Raw genomic sequence first — 12,186 nt, forward strand, 5'->3', positions numbered from 1 at the left:
GAGGGGGTGTGGCCATGACGTCAGGTCTCGGAGGTAGCGCCCGACACAGAATGCCGGGGGCTGCACCAAGATCGGGGATCTCAATGGCGGGACCCCTACGATCATAAATCTTATCCCCTATCCTTTAAGTAGGGGATAAGATGTCTATGGTCGGAATACCCCTTTAACTGGTAGGAGTTAAATAGCATTGATAATATTGTAATCTTTCATACTTTCCCCTATTGTGTATATATATGATTGTATCTCAGGAGTTTATAAATCTTTATACTTTTGTATTATAACTTTTTTTTTTTTCCCAATAGATTTCCAAAAGATTAGAGATTAAACATACCACTATAGGATTAATAAGCTCAGGATGTGACGTGCATTGGAGGCGGTGAAATGCTTTTGTATTTATTCAGCTTATTCATGATGTATTTACTAGACCTTGAGGAAGGCCCTTTGCCAAAACCCGTCGGTCTGTTTTTAAAATTTGTACCCCTAGATGTTTTTAAATGGTTATCAAATAAAAGTCTGATGTTTTAAGACGTTTCAAACAGAGTGCTACGGACCCTGGCTCCCGGATCTGGGAGTGACCTTTGTTCATGTTATGCAACGCCCCGACAGCGCCTGTGGATTCTTTACCCGAGAGTGGGGGAGCAGCCTATCCTTTTTTCCCCCCTTGATATAAAATAGATTTTTAGATGAGCAAAGAATAAAGTTTATTGTCAGTGATATAACCTACTGAATTTAAAAACAAAAACATGATTGTTGGGGTGTCAGGAAGAGTTCAACCCGACTAGTAAAATAGGGGTGTTCTAGTTGTTTTGTGCAGCCTAGTTGGGGTGTCAGGAAGAGTTCAACCCGACTAGTAAAATAGGGGTGTTCTAGTTGTTTTGTGCAGCCTAGTTGGGGTGTCAGGAAGAGTTCAACCTGACTAGTAAAATAGGGGTGTTCTAGTTGTTTTGTGCAGCCTAGTTGGGGTGTCAGGAAGAGATCAATCTGACTAGTAAAATAGGGGTGTTCTAGTTGTTTTGTGCAGCCTAGTTGGGGTGTCAGGAAGAGATCAATCTGACTAGTAAAATAGGGGTGTTCTAGTTGTTTTGTGCAGCCTAGTTGGGGTGTCAGGAAGAGATCAATCTGACTAGTAAAATAGGGGTGTTCTAGTTGTTTTGTGCAGCCTAGTTGGGGTGTCAGGAAGAGATCAACCTGACTAGTAAAATAGGGGTGTTCTAGTTGTTTTGTGCAGCCTAGTTGGGGTGTCAGGAAGAGATCAATCTGACTAGTAAAATAGGGGTGTTCTAGTTGCTTTGTGCAGCCTAGTTGGGGTGTCAGGAAGAGATCAATCTGACTAGTAAAATAGGGGTGTTCTAGTTGTTTTGTGCAGCCTAGTTGGGGTGTCAGGAAGAGATCAACCTGACTAGTAAAATAGGGGTGTTCTAGTTGTTTTGTGCAGCCTAGTTGGGGTGTCAGGAAGAGATCAATCTGACTAGTAAAATAGGGGTGTTCTAGTTGCTTTGTGCAGCCTAGTTGGGGTGTCAGGAAGAGATCAATCTGACTAGTAAAATAGGGGTGTTCTAGTTGTTTTGTGCAGCCTAGTTGGGGTGTCAGGAAGAGATCAACCTGACTAGTAAAATAGGGGTGTTCTAGTTGTTTTGTGCAGCCTAGTTGGGGTGTCAGGAAGAGATCAATCTGACTAGTAAAATAGGGGTGTTCTAGTTGTTTTGTGCAGCCTAGTTGGGGTGTCAGGAAGAGATCAATCTGACTAGTAAAATAGGGGTGTTCTAGTTGTTTTGTGCAGCCTAGTTGGGGTGTCAGGAAGAGATCAATCTGACTAGTAAAATAGGGGTGTTCTAGTTGTTTTGTGCAGCCTAGTTGGGGTGTCAGGAAGAGATCAATCTGACTAGTAAAATAGGGGTGTTCTAGTTGCTTTGTGCAGCCTAGTTGGGGTGTCAGGAAGAGATCAATCTGACTAGTAAAATAGGGGTGTTCTAGTTGTTTTGTGCAGCCTAGTTGGGGTGTCAGGAAGAGATCAATCTGACTAGTAAAATAGGGGTGTTCTAGTTGTTTTGTCCAACCTAGTTGGGGTGTCAGGAAGAGATCAACCTGACTAGTAAATAGGGGTGTTCTAGTTGTTTTGTGCAGCCTAGTTGGGGTGTCAGGAAGAGATCAATCTGACTAGTAAAATAGGGGTGTTCTAGTTGCTTTGTGCAGCCTAGTTGGGGTGTCAGGAAGAGATCAACCTGACTAGTAAAATAGGGGTGTTCTAGTTGTTTTGTGCAGCCTAGTTGGGGTGTCAGGAAGAGATCAATCTGACTAGTAAAATAGGGGTGTTCTAGTTGTTTTGTCCAACCTAGTTGGGGTGTCAGGAAGAGATCAACCTGACTAGTAAATAGGGGTGTTCTAGTTGTTTTGTGCAGCCTAGTTGGGGTGTCAGGAAGAGATCAACCTGACTAGTAAAATAGGGGTGTTCTAATTGTTTTGTGCAGCCTAGTTGGGGTGTTAGGAAGAGATCAATCTGACTAGTAAAATAGGGGTGTTCTAGTTGTTTTGTGCAGCCTAGTTGGGGTGTCAGGAAGAGATCAACCTGACTAGTAAAATAAGGGTGTTCTAGTTGTTTTGTGCAGCCTAGTTGGGGTGTCAGGAAGAAATCAATCTGACTAGTAAAAAAGGGGTGTTCTAGTTGTTTTGTGCAGCCTAGTTGGGGTGTCAGGAAGAGATCAACCTGACTAGTAAATAGGGGTGTTTTAGTTGTTTTGTGCAGCCTAGTTGGGGTGTCAGGAAGAATAAATACACAAAATGCACAAATAATAAATCAATTCCTCTAAACTCTGTTGCCGTCTCCTCTTTATTCCCGTTTGACCCGGATTTGGCTCCGTGTTACATAAAATGTCGTGTTTATACTTTTCGGCATAGCCTTTTAATATTAGCTTTCCCTTTATTTTCATCCGCGATGGAAAAATACATAATAAAAATAAAAGAAATAAAACGATGAAAACACTAAATTATAATTAAATTTCCGAATGTGAATCATCGACTGTCTTCATTTGCCTAATGTGTTCTATCTTTTTGTTCTTAATATGGACACGCTAGATTTCAATTATGCGCCTTTGTCTGTGCGCGGAGCTCCACTATAAAATAGGAGTTCATTTTAATTTAGTTCGGCCCTTATTGCTTTAATAACTTGTAATTGATTGTTGTGTCATAAAACTCGAACTCGAAATCCTTTCATCTGTCTCTTTGCTTCGGCTTTATTGCCTCCTTCTTTACTACTTGACTGTATTTTAGCTGCCGATAGCGAGCGTGTGATGTGTGTGTTTTCACCATAAGAGGAATATCCAGCAGTGACCCGAAATAAAGCAATTGTCTGTAGAAGCTGCTACGGTTAAGATAAGATTGTGCCGGATGAGAGTCGGGTGCCGTATATTTTATATTTAGTCAATTTGTGAGCAAAAACAACGTCTGCTTATGGATTGTGAATACTGAGTAGGGAGGCCAAGTTCTCCGGGTATGTGTCCTGGTTTACCCTCATTACGTGTATCAGAATCAGTCTATTAAAGGGGTACTCCACCCCTAGACATCTTATCCCCTATCCAAAGGATAGTGGATAAGATGTCTGATCGCGGGGGTCTTGCCGCTGGGGACCCCCCGCAATATAGCATGTGTTACCCACCTGTTTCTGCTCCGGAAGCGCTGGAGGGTCTGGGTCCCAACCACCGGAACGGACGTCTGTGATGTCACAACTCTGCCCCCGTGTGACGTTACGCCCCGCCCCCTCAATGCAAGTCTATGGAAGGGGGCGTGACGGCCGTCACGCCCCCTCCCATAGACTTGCATTGAGGGGACGGCCCCTCCCATAGACTTGCATTGAGGGGACGGGGCGTGACATCACACGGGGGTGGAGTCGTGACATCACGGACTTCCGTTTCGGTGGTCGGGACCCAGACCCTCCAGCGCTTCCGGAGCAGAAACAGGTGGGTGCCGCATGCTATATTGTGGGGGTCCCCAGCGGCGGGACCACCACGATCAGACATCTTATCCCCTATCCTTTGGATAGGGGATAAGATGTCTAGGGATGGAGTACCCCTTTAACCCCTTAAGGACCAGGCCATTTTACACCTTAAAGGGGTAGTCCAGTGGTGAAAAACGTATCCCCTATCCTAAGGATAGGGGATAAGTTTGAGATCGCGGGGGGTCCGACCGCTGGGGCCCCCTGCGATCTCTCTGTACGGGGGCTCTCCGGCCAGATAGCGGGTGTCGACCCCCGCACGAAGCGGCGGCCGACACACCCCCTCAATACATCTCTATGGCAGAGCCGGAGATTGCCGAAAGCAGCGCTTCGGCTCTGCCATAGAGTTGTATTGAGGGGGCGTGTCGGCCGCTGCTTCGTGCGGAGGTCGACACGCCCCCTTCCCACGGGCTGTCGGGGCTCCCTACAGGAGATTGCAGGGGGCCCCAGCGGGCGGACCCACCGCGATCTCAAACTTATCCCCTATCCTTACCACTGGACTACTCCTTTAAGGACCGGAGCATTTTTTGAACATCTGACCACTGTCACTTTAAACATTAATAACTCTGGAATGCTTTTAGATATCATTCTGATTTCAAGATTGTTTTTTCGTGACATATTCTACTTCAACATAGTGGTAAATTTTAGTGGTAAGTTGCATCCTTTCTTGGTGAAAAATCCCAAAATTTGATGAAAAATTAGAAAATTTAGCATTTTTCTAACTTTGAAGCTCTCTACTTGTAAGGGAAATGGATATTCAAAATATTTTTTTTTATTCACATATACAATATGTCTACTTTATGTTTGCATCATAAAATTGACGTGTTTTTACTTTTGGAAGACACCAGAGGGCTTCAAAGTTCAGCAGTAATTTTCCAAATTTTCCCAAAATTTTCTAACTCGATATTTTTCAGGGACCAGTTTAGCTTTGAAGTGGATTTGAAGGGTCTTCATATGAGAAATACCCCATAAATTACCCCATTATAAAAACTGCACCCCCCAAAGTATTCAAAATGACATTCAATAAGTGTATTAACCCTTTAGGTGTTTCACAGGAATAGCAGCAAAGTGAAGGAGAAAATTCAAAATCTTCATTTTTTCTTGTAGACCCAATTTTTGAATTTTTGCAAGGGGTAAAAGGAGAAAATGTATACTTATATTTGTAGCCCAATTTCTCTCGAGTAAGCACATACCTCATATGTCTATGTAAAGTGTTCAGCGGGCGCAGTAGAGGGCTCAGAAGCAAAGGAGCAACAAGGGGATTTTGGAGAGAACATTTTTCTGAAATGGTTTTTGGGGGGCATGTCACCTTTAGGATGCCCCTAGGGCGCCAAAACAGAAAAAAAAAAAAAAAGAACACATGGCATACCATTTGGGAAACTAGACCCCTTGAGGAACGTAACAAGGAATTAAGTGAGCCTTAGTACCCCACAGGTATTTCATGACTTTTGCAAATGTAATATAAAAAAAAATTTTTTTTACCTAAAATGCTTGTTTTCCCAAAAATTTTACATTTTTAAAAAGGGTAATAGCAGAAAATACCCCCCAAAATTTTAAGCCCAATTTCTTCCGATTCAGAAAAAAAAACCATATGGGGCTGAAAAGTGCTCTGCTGGCGCACTACAGGTCTCAGAAGAGAAGGAGTCACATTTGGCTTTTTTTAAGTAAATTTTGCTCTGGGGCATGCCGCATTTAGGAAGCCCCTATGGTGCCAGAACAGCAAAAAAAAAAAAAAAAATGGCATACCATTTTGGAAACTAGACCCCTTGGGGAACGTAACAAGGGGTAAAGTGAACCTTAATACCCCACAAGGGTTTCACGACTTTGGCGGGCATGCCGCATTTAGGAAGCCCCTATGGTGCCAGGACAGCAAAAAAAAAACACATGGCGTACCATTTTGGAATCTAGACCCCTCTGGGAATGTAACAGTGTTACAGTGAGTACTTACACCTCACAGTTTTTTTGAACAGTGGGACATAAAAGTGAAAAATTAGATTTTTTTGCACTATATTGATAGTGTTACCCCAAATGTTTCATTTTCACATTGGGTAATAGGGCAAAAGGCCCCCAAAATTTGTAGAACAATTTTGTCTGAGAAAAAAATATACCCCATATGTGGATGTAAATTGCTCTGTGGACCACTACAATGCTCAGAATGGAAGGAGTGAAAATTTTGTTGAAATTGAAGTCAGGGGTCATGTGCATTTATAAAGCCCCCAACAGCAAAAAAAAAAAAAAACACATGTGACACCATTTTAGAAACTACACCCCTCAATGAACGTAATAAGGGGTACAGCGGGAAATAACACCTCACAGGTTTTTTGAAAAGTGGGCCATAAATTGAAAAATTTGATTTTTTTACACTAAAATGCTGGAGTTAGCCAATTTTTTACATTTCCACAAGGAGTAATATGAAGAATTGGGTTACAAATTTTGGAGGGCTTTTCCCCCTGACTATAAAAATACATCCACATATGGGGTAACATGCTGGGCGGGCGCACAACAAGGCTCAGAAGTCATAGAGGTCACTTTGTATTTGTGACCTATGGCATATCAGTAGCTGACGGTTACATACATTCCGAGAAAAATACAAAAATGAAACACCCACATGTGGCACCATTACGGAAAGTACCCACCCTGAGGAATGGGTATAGGGGTAAAGAGGACTTTTTGAACGCACAGGTGTTTCCTAAATTTATTTTCCAGGAATGGATGAAGGGAACAACTAACATGTGACTCCGAATTGTCGCCTGGAAATACGACAGAGCTCAGCGAGAACTCTTCACATTTGAGGCGGATGTTTATTACGGACCTAACAGTTCCATACATTCAGAGGAAAATACAAGAAAGGAACACCCACATGTGAACCTATTACAAACAGTACACCCCCTAGGGAAGGTGTATAGGTTGAAGTGGAGATTTGGAACAGACGGTTGTTCCCTTCATTTATTTTCCAGGAATGGATGAAGAGTACTATGGGGGGAAGAAAATTGAACTTTTAATACTGATATGCCAAATATTTTCCCAGAATGATGACCCAGAGTACAGCCAAAAGTAAAAATGATGCCCGCCCCAAACCCTATACTCTGAATCATCATTCTGGGAAGGGGATGTGTGGGGCCGTCCCTATTCTGTTACCTCAAATGCGCAACCCGCTCAGGTGGAGAGAGAGCGTTGCGCATTTGAGGCAACTGCAAACCAAACCTCCAATGCTGTTGACTCTGTGTCCCATAACCCATTTTTTAGGGGGAAGAAAAAAAAAGATATTGGGGTATTGGGAAAAAGGTTTTTTTTTTTTTTTTTTGCGGGGGGGGGGGGGGGGGGGGGGGGAGGGTTGTGTTTTGGTTTAAAATTTGGAAGTCAATGTACCCTGGACTCGTACATTGGAGCCGAATTCTGGGGAATGAAAATTAGGGCAAAGGATGGAAAATTTACTACTCCATGGAAGTGTGATACTCCCTGAAGCAGCCTACGCAGAGGCCCAGATGATCGGGGAAGTGTCACATTGGTACGTGGTGTCCCTCCGTCTCCCCTTCCTGTGACACACTCTGCATTTCTTCTGGGTTTGTCCCGTCCTTCCAGTGTTGGGGATCACACCAGGAAAGTGTTGGCCGGAGACGATCCGGGGACCTGAAGTTCCAGAGGTGCTCTGACCCGCTCTTTGGCGGTCACCAAAGATTAGGGCCTTTAAAACTACCTCTTGGAACTCCAGGTATGTCCCTGTGTTGCCAGCGTTCTGGTACAGTATAAAAGAGTTGTACATGGCAACCTGAACCATGTAGACCGCAACCTTTTTATACCATACACGTGTTTTCCGCATGGCATTATATGGTTTCAGGACTTGATCAGAAAGATCAACTCCCCCCATTACCGATTGTAGTCCAGAATACAATCGGGCTTGAGGACCGGTCCCGCGGTACCTCGCACAGGGACAGGGGTTCTGCCGTTCCCATGAATAGTGGTGAGCATAAGGACATCCCTCTTGTCCTTACACCGGACCAACAACAGGTTCTCATGGGAAAAGGCACGGGACTCACCCCGGGGGATAGGAGCGTGTAGGGGATGGGGCGGAAGGCCTCTTTGATTCTTCCGGACTGTCCCACAAGCGAGCGTGGATCTGGCGGCGAGGGATGTGAAGAGAGGGATACTAGTATAAAAGTTATCCAAGTAAAGGTGGTAACCTTTATCTAGCAATGGGTGCAAAAGGCCCCAAACGATTTTCCCGCTAACACCCAGAGTGGGGGGACATTCTGGGGCTTCAAAACGGGAATCTCGTCCCTCATACACTATAAACTTGCAAGTGTACCCGGAGGTATTCTCGCAAAGTTTATACATCTTTACGCCATACCTCGCTCGCTTGGTAGGGATGAATTGCCGGAAGCTGAGTATCCCCTTAAAGCTCATGAGAGACTCATCAATAGAGACCTCCCGCCCCGGGAAATAGGCCTCCCAAAATCTGGCCCCGAAGTGATTGATGACTGGCCTGATTTTATACAGGCGGTCATACGCAGGATCAGTTTGGGGGGGACATGCCGCATTATCAGCATAATGCAAACATCTCCGAATGGCCTCGAAATGGGAGCGTGCCATGGCCATACTGTAGAGGGGTGTCTGGTAAAAGACGTCCCCACTCCAATATTGCCTGACACTGGATTTTTTAACTAGACCCATATGCAGCACGAGGCCCCAAAAGGTCCTTATTTCGGCTGCATTGACTGGAGTCCAGCCGCCGGGTCTAGCTAAAAGTGAGCCCGGGTTAGCGGTGACGAACTGTTGGGCGTACAGATTCGTCTGTGTGACCATCAAATTAACAAAGTCGTCACTGAAAAAATGACCGATAAAGTCCTTTTCAGTGAACCCGGTGATGTTAATTTTGATTCCTGAGTCGCCAACAAACTCAACAATCACGGGCTCGTGGTCCGCTGGCTGAGTCCAGACAAGTTGGCCGGTACGATGTACCAGTGAACGTGGCTGGGGGGGCTTCACTAGTATGAGCGCCAGGGGGACTCATACTAGCATGGGGCACAGGGTCAAGGAAAGAGGAGGTTTGCGGCGCCGCACGGCGGCGTCTCCGCCACCTTGGTGGCTCATCATCAGAACTAGATGATGAGGAGGACGATGAAATAAGGAAGGTGGGGTCTTCATCGTCCTCTGAGCCGCTCTCGGTGTCGGAGGCAATTATGGCATATGCCTCCTCCGCCAAAAACGCTCTGCGGGCCATTTCCCTACTCTAATGGGGATACGGGTGTGTGTGTGTGGGGGGGAAAACTTTATTTGTGTATGTGCTGTGTGTGGTGTGGTGCGAGACTACCTCCCTAACCTGCCCTAAGCCGCCCTAACCTAACTAAACTAACCCGCCCTAACAGAAAAAAATATAAAATAAAAAGGGGACTTTTAGCGCAAAAAAGCCCTGCGCCAAAAAAAAAGTGTTTATCTAATCAGTGGTGTGCGCACTGATTAGCGCTTGTGGCGGCAGGGGGCGCAGAAGTCAGTGGGGGGTCTGGCCACTCAGCCCAGAACAGTGGCTGGTGGCTTGTACACAGACCCCCACACAAAGAAAAAACCAAAACTAAAATAAAAAAAACGCTTTACCCCCCAAAAAAATGCACCCACCTGAACCCCCAAAAAAACGCTGAACACTGACAGCGGTGGGACAGGCTGCACACACAGGTACGGTCCGTCCACACAGTACACTCCTGCTACTGGTGGCACGGACCGCCTATTGGTGCAAAAAAAAAAAAAACGTGTTAACCGAAAAAAGTGCCTTTACCACAAAAAAAAAAACGCTGATCAGTGATAAATCACTGACAGCGGTGAGGCACGCCACACACACAGGTAAGGTCCGGCCACACAGTACAGGCCTGCTACTGGTGGCACGGATCGCCTATAGGTGCAAAAAAACGCTAGAAAACGCGGAAAAAAAGTGCTGGCACCACAAAAAAAAACGCTGATCAGTACTGCGGGACTGATCAGTGGCGGGTGGGCTTTAACAAACGGTAGCGGACTCCTCTTCAATAACTAAGAGGGTCCGCACACACGCTTAGGTGAAAAAAAAAAAGATCTGCGCCAAAAAAAAATGCTGGCGGCAGACCGCAGCAACCCAGCAGGGCCGGGGTCACGCAGCTAAAGGTGCTACGGACCCCCGAACACCCACTGATGTACGCTGAAAAACAAAAGAAATTTTTAACCCTAACCTGTCCCTACCTAATCTAAAACTAACCCTGGGGGATTTCTGTGCCAAGAGGCCACAGAAAGGGGGCAAGGGGCACTTTTTTTTAACTGAGGCGATGGTGGCAGCATGGGGCTCCGTCCTGCACACCAGATCTCTGTGGAATGGTGGGCAGAACGGAGCAACATGCTCCTAGCCCCCACCATCCCCTCCCATTACACTGTGATTGGTGTGGCCACTTTGGCCACCCAATCACAACTGTACTGAGGTGGGTGGCCACAATGCCAGCCACCAGTACAGCACGGATGGTGATTGGTGGTGTATATGACACCACCAGTCACCATCTATATCCGGGTCACAGGGTCACACGTGACCCTGATGACGCGGAACCGCTGCAGAACGCCGGTAAGTAGTTACCGGCGCCCTGCAACGATCGCCGGTATAGGAGGTCCTCCTGAATTGACGAGCGATGCGCTGCGATCGCCGACATGGGGGGGTCATCATGACCCCCCTGGGCGATATGCCGCGATGCCTGCTGATCATATCAGCAGGTATCGGCATCGGCTCACCTCTGGCTAGCGGCGGGGGGGGCGGGAATGGACAGGACTTACTCATACGTCCTCGGTCCTTAAGGACTCGGAAATGGGGGTGTATGAGTACGTCCATTGTCCTTAAGGGGTTAAAGAAAAAGGACCCTATCAAAACCTTGTGAGAGTGATGCTTGTGTTAATACCAAATAATAAAATTATTGGTACCCCAAGCAGAACTGCTGATGAGAAGACCTTTCGAAGGTTAGTAACATGCAGCATCGCCTTAAAGGGGTACTCCAGTGGAAAACAATTTTTTTCTAATCAACTGGTGCCAGAAAGTTAAACAGATTTGTAAATCACTTCTATTTAAAAATCTTAATCCTCCCAGTGCTTATCAGCTGCTGTATGCTCCACAGGAAGTTGTGTAGTTCTTTCCAGTCTGACCACAGTGCTCTCTGCTGACACCTCTGTCCACGTCAGAAACTGTCCGGAGACGGATTGGTTTGCTATGGGGATTTGCTCCTACTCTGGACAGTTCCTGTCTTCGACAGAGGTGTCAGCAGAGAGCACTGTGGTCAGACTGGAAAGAACAACACAACTTCCTGTGGAGCATACAGCAGCTGTTAAGTACTGAAAGGATTAAGATTTCTTTTAATAGAAGTAATTTACAAATCTGTTTCACTTTCTGGCACCAGTTGATTAGAAATTTTTTTTTTCCACTGGAGTACCCCTTTAAATGAAGGTACAGGATACGAAACTGGTGGATACTGCAGGGTGGTCCATAGCCAAAGAAAATTGTCACACTTGTCTGTAACAATGCTGACCGGTCACAAGATGGCAGGACTGAACATGCTTTATAGCAGTTGCCTTTTCATGGTCCAACTAACGTTCCCCCTCCCAAAACCTGCGCACCAATCAGCTATTCGGCACCCACACTACACAGTGAATGGAGCCAGAAATTTTGTGCTGTTTATTGTATAAAAGTGGTGCCAGGTAACTGCTGCTTGGCTCATATTCACCTGAATGGGAAATGAGCTGCAGTTACCTGGCAGCACCACTATACAATAAATGGCGCAGGGCTACCATCATGATTCACTTAGTGTGGAGTGACCCTCCGACAGGCGTAGCCCCGGGAGGAACCCGGGGCCGCAAAGTGCGTTCGAAGTGTCGATGATCAATGTGTCCTGCAATTCACACTAATTCTCGCAGCTAGCTGCGTTCTTCATCGACGCGCGAGCCGGCTCGCGCGTCGATGAAGAACGCAGCTAGCTGTGAGAATTAGTGTGAATTGCAGGACACATTGATCATCGACACTTAGTGTGGAGTGCAAAACAGCTGATCAGCGGGGGCTGAGATCCACACTAATCGATCAGCGGTAAGTCATTTCTAGTAGCTACCCCAAGCAAACTAATAGACAGAAAAAGACAAAAGAGCAAAATGATCCCTGCCATTTGCAACACTGTAAAGTTGCACTACTTCATGAGGGACCCACTCTTTTT

General features: G+C 45.9%; 1 non-coding gene across 1 annotated transcript; it reads right to left on the reverse strand.

The window, feature by feature from the left end:
- Positions 1-11,794: 11,794 nt before the first annotated feature.
- LOC130297166 (5.8S ribosomal RNA) lies at positions 11,795-11,948 on the reverse strand. The gene has a single exon (XR_008849436.1). It is a non-coding gene; the product is annotated as a 5.8S ribosomal RNA (ribosomal RNA).
- Between the last annotated feature and the right edge of the window lie 238 nt (positions 11,949-12,186).

Source organism: Hyla sarda, chromosome 12 (assembly GCF_029499605.1).
Source record: "Hyla sarda isolate aHylSar1 chromosome 12, aHylSar1.hap1, whole genome shotgun sequence".
Lineage (NCBI taxonomy): Eukaryota > Metazoa > Chordata > Amphibia > Anura > Hylidae > Hyla > Hyla sarda.